This window comes from Helianthus annuus, chromosome 9 (assembly GCF_002127325.2).
Source record: "Helianthus annuus cultivar XRQ/B chromosome 9, HanXRQr2.0-SUNRISE, whole genome shotgun sequence".
NCBI lineage: Eukaryota > Viridiplantae > Streptophyta > Magnoliopsida > Asterales > Asteraceae > Helianthus > Helianthus annuus.
In genome coordinates this window covers 153,665,102-153,670,257 of record NC_035441.2, presented here as the reverse complement: position 1 = coordinate 153,670,257, position 5,156 = coordinate 153,665,102, and the positions used below count along the sequence as shown (strand labels likewise).

At 35.4% G+C, this 5,156-nt stretch overlaps 1 long non-coding RNA gene across 1 annotated transcript; it reads right to left on the bottom strand.

Annotated features, from left to right (window-relative positions):
- Window positions 1-768: 768 nt before the first annotated feature.
- Window positions 769-4,716, bottom strand: LOC110905680. The gene is made up of 3 exons (XR_004867572.1): window positions 4,616-4,716; window positions 4,024-4,352; window positions 769-1,045 (listed from the first exon to the last, which is right to left on the bottom strand). It is a non-coding gene; the product is annotated as an uncharacterized LOC110905680 (long non-coding RNA).
- Between the last annotated feature and the right edge of the window lie 440 nt (window positions 4,717-5,156).

Genomic DNA, 5,156 nt, shown 5'->3' with positions numbered 1-5,156 from the left:
CATGCTAATCAACATAAAACACAATAATATTTGTTATTCGATAATTAGAGTCTTATCATCCAAAATATAAAACATAACCCACATATATGATGTTTTATTAATCTTTATTTTGTTATTTGTGAGTTTTTGGTGTGTTTTTTGGTTGACAATTTGGTGTTTTATGACTTTCTACACTTTTTAGGAAATTTTGAGTTTCTAGCCAACTCCTAGCCAATGATCATAACCTTTAATTTCATGCACACACGTGTATGGTTATGGGGGAATTGTCATGATGATCAAATGTATGTATTTATTTACTAAAAGATACACATAATATGGGTGGGGTTCATTAGTGAACAATGATGATTTTGTGAACCAAAATGAACAAATCTCAACCATTGATTACTTTCTGATCTTATTAATTTAAAAATAAAGAAAAAGGGCATAATTGTAATCTATTAAATTATTTCTTTCAAATTAAATAATTTATTATTTTCTCTCTCCAATTTCTCTCTAATTAAATCATCAATTAGTTATTTTCATAATAAGCCTTAATATACGTAGATTCGTAAAATACATATATGTATATATACATAATCATAACAAACAGTTATAAAAACATATTACATAATCATAACAAACAGTTATATACACATATGTATTGTAACAAACATAGTTCATAATTGGTATGTACATTTATATATATTCATATAACATTACAAAAAAAAACAACTAAAATTAATCAATGTACATATGCGTATATTCTTGTTCCTGTACACATATAAAAAAACAACTAAAATCAAGCAATGTACACATACGTATATGTTCCTGTACACATATAACGAGCTCTAAAAAACAACTAAAATCAAGCAATGTACATATATGTATATGTTCCTGTACACATATGTATATAACGATCTCAAATCATATAGGTACACGAATATCATCTTCTCCGATTGTAACCACCACCTTTGTCTTTGCCCGCTTGACCAACATGGTCGTTGCGATTATAGCACCAACCGCGACCACATGTGTCAGTGTACAACACCGATTGCAATGCCTTCAACTATTAACAAGACCAATATTTCAATAATCAAATAACATAAATTTAAAAAGTTAAAATGACCAATCTTAATCTGCAAATAATACATCGCTTTCAAATACTAATTTTACTACCTCTGAAGAACAAAGTTTGTCGAAAACTACAAATGAATCAAAATAAAATCTTACACATCTAAATCAAAGTAAAACAAATATCCTGTTGAAACTTGATTCAATTAAAAATCAAACCAAATAAAGATAATTTACAAAATTGAACCTAAATCGACCAACATCATCGACCTCATCTTAACCCACCTGAATCGACTTCTTCATACTCCATCGTTTTTCTAGACACCTGATCCTGAACCGACCACCATTCGTCGACCTCATTTAAAACCACCTGCCACCGGATCTTGACGACACAAACAACCCATTTGTTCTGATTTAACACCCTCTAGTAATTTTGGGCCGACAATAACAAATGATATGCGACTAGCGTGCCATTTGACTACCAGATTCTTCCGGTAATAGTGAAGTTACAAAACTCGATAGAGCGAGTGGTGGTATTAGGATTGAAAAAATTGAAAATCAATTTCTTTCCATCGCCATGGTTGAAGGTGATTCTGGCCACGTTTAAAAAGTTTCTTGATGATTAGATGCTCAAAATATTGATTGAAATGTGTTTATGAGAAAAAGATGGACGTGATTTTCTCTTGAGATAACAAATGAGAGATATGATGCATGATAGAGAAAGAGAAATTTAAGGGATTTCAATTACAAATGATGGATTAGGATCAAATACAAAGGATCCTAATTGTAAGAAATGTAAGAAGGATTTATAGAGTGACAAGTGTCCAATAACCTAAAAAAACCCACTACACAAAAAAACCCACTACAAAAAAAAAAACCTTAAACATCCACCACCACCAAAAACCTAACCCCCCCCCCCCCCACACACACACATCACCCACCCTAAATTTTTTTTTTTCCCGAGGGGGTGGGGGTTTAGGTTTTTGGGTGGGGGTGGGGGGTGGGTGTTTAGTTTTTTTTTTTAGATTTTTTTTAGGTTTTTGGGGGGTGGGGGGGGTTAGGTTTTTGGGGGGTGGGGGTGGTGGGGGGGGTTTAGGTTTTTGGGGGTTTTTTTGTGAGGTATAGTTTTTTTTTTTGTTTTTTTTTTTGCCGGGGGGGGGGGGGGGGTGGGGGGGATTTAGGTTTTTTGGTTGGGGGGGGGGGGTTAGGTTTTTGGGTGGTGGTTGGGGGGATGGGTGTTTAGGTTTTTGGTGGTGATGTAGTGGGTTTAGTTTTAGGTTATTAGACACTTGTCACTCTATAAATCCTTCTTACACTTCTTACAATTAGAAGACTTTGTAGAATAACTTGACCCTACAAATGATAACTACCGAAATTAGTTTATTGGTAAATTACCAAACAACCCTTTATAGAATAATAAAAATAGAAAACTGTAATATATAAATGAGTGGCTACAAATGGTTCTTTTGGTTCACAATTAAGGGGAGGTTCACATTTGAACCTAACCCCACATAATATATGCAATCCAAAAAGCAACGAGTTGTTTCTTTAACCGACTTAAGGGGACGTGTTCAAAGACTGTGTTTGTGAAACGCTATTATAACCATCGAAACTTTTTAAACGAACATGTGTTTCATTAAAATACATTCACAACTATTCGGTAAATGACACAATGGTTCATGTGCTTCATTATAACAGACAGGTTCACAACGATTCGGGAAATGACACAATGCTTCGCCTGAGCGTACAAACACCCTATTTAACAGCGATCATTTGCATCTGAAAAATATAATCCAAGGATGCAAACATGATCAACGCGTATACAGGATCATTCGGTCATCCAAGAATCGACCGTAACCAGATCTAACGGGTTTGGTGGATATCTTAACGCCATGAACGACACATTTTTGGCCACCGAGAGGATCGCCGCAAGGGCCTCGCCAGAGAATCCCCAACCGGCCCCTCACGGTAGAGACAAAGACGTTGGTTGCGTCTGACATAGGAGCAAGAGTAGGAGGATTCGTCATCACCGATCAATGATTTGGATTTTGCTGAGGCGAGTTTGGGAGGGGCAGATGGCGACTTAAAGATCTGCGACAATGGTGGCAAAGACGGTTCCTTGACGGAGTTTTTTTTGTCTTCGATGGCGGTGGGGTTTATACGGTGAGCGAGAGAAGGAAATGGAGAGTTTTATATATTTTTTATATGGTAATGTCAAATTTAGAAATATTATTTTTTTAGTAAATATAGTGGAGTAGAGGAGATTGACATAATTCTAACATATTACATTTTCTGATTTTGATTTGTTGTGTTTCCAATTTTAGGAGATTGACAAAATTTTAACGTATTACGTTTTTCGATTTGTTGTGTTTTCAATTTCCTTTTTTAGTATTTGACTATTTGTAAATGCATTAGAATCTCATAACTTCACAAAACCAAAACTCAACCAAAATTTTTTTAACAATAACCAAAGTTCAGTTTCTATTCAGCCGCATAAATTTTGCAATCTAAAATTTATGTTACTAATTTGCCCAATATCACATTTATCAAAATTATGTTCTTATTCATTAGCAATATAAAACTTTTACGTTTTGTGGTGGTGGTGGTGTTGGGGTTGGGGTTGGGTAAAATTATATCAAGTTATTGAATTCCAAATCAAAATAAGTTGTTTCGTCAAAAAACAATTTTCAAAAACTAAGATCATTAATAAAGAACAAAAGGGTGTCGAAAACAGAGTGATCTTAAAGAATTTATAATCATCTCGTAGCAACGCGCGAGTAACGTTAACTCGTTTTTAACAATTTTCAACAATTAGAATATGAATCAACAATAAACTGTGAAAAACATGAAGCAACAAATATCAATCAACAAATTAAACTGTGAAGAACATGAAATCCAGAAACAAACAATTCGATAATCATCTAATCATTATCTATTATCTAATTGAAGAAAAGATAAAGAGAGAATGCATACAGTTGTGTCGAGATTTGATAAAACGACGTCCGATGAGGAGAAGATGCAACCGCTCAATCCGACCCCCACCACCGGTCAATCTACAACCACCCCCACCACCGGATCTATAACCACCCCCACAGCCGAAGATGTCCAAGCTCCATCAAAAAAAGTGGTCGGAGAAGACGACCGGAGAGAGGCTGACCGGAGTTGGGGAAGGGATGGGGTAATTAATCTCTTAGACGGTGGAGGTGCTTACGGCGGTGACGGTGCTAGGGCGGTGGCGGTGCTTACGACGGTGGTGGTGGTGGCGGTGATGGTGGTCTCTTCACTGAGGACTCATGTGCAAACTTCGTGGGTGTTTGGGATTCCTTCTCAAAATGACTTATTGAGTTATATGGAGCTAAAAGTCCTTTTTGAGAAGGAGAAGCTTAGCCAAACAATATTGAGAAGTTAGGAAGATGAGAAAGCTTAGCCAAACACAAGCATGAAAAGGACTTTTCAAGGTGGTTTTTTGTCTTCAAGAAGGAGAAAAGGAGAAGTCACAAATTGTGACTTCTTGAGAAGGAGAAGTCCTTCTAAGAAGGAGAAGTGAAAAAGCTTAGCCAAACACCTTCAAATCATGTTCTTAAGGCTTGAAGCTATTGGTCTGAATGGGTGTGAAATCATGCTCGGCTTGAAGCTATTGGTCTTGGGTGTGAAATCTGGTTCAACATTGGGTTTATATTGTTTTTTTATTTTTTGTTTTTAGGTTTTTGTTTTATTGATAAATAGATATAAATGTGCTTTGCACATGACTAGACTTAACTGATAATTTTAATAAAGTTAGTGCTAAAGGACCTATGGTGTAACGCGTTTAACAAAAAAAGGACTGTGACTGTAATTATTGAAGTTAAAGGTTATCCGTTGCAATCCGATACAAACATAAAGGACGAAAAGTGTAATTTACCTAATAGTCCATTGGCATTAGGTGTTGACCTTAGTGAGCCCAATACCCAATTTCGTTAAGGCCTAAGAACACTTTTTTTCGAGCTCGAACAAGATACATGAATTCTCAGAGCCGGCGTTGGTTATTTAATTTATATATTCTTTATCAACTATAGAAAGTATACATAACTTTAGTTTCTTTTTAATGATTTATTACTTTGTTATAT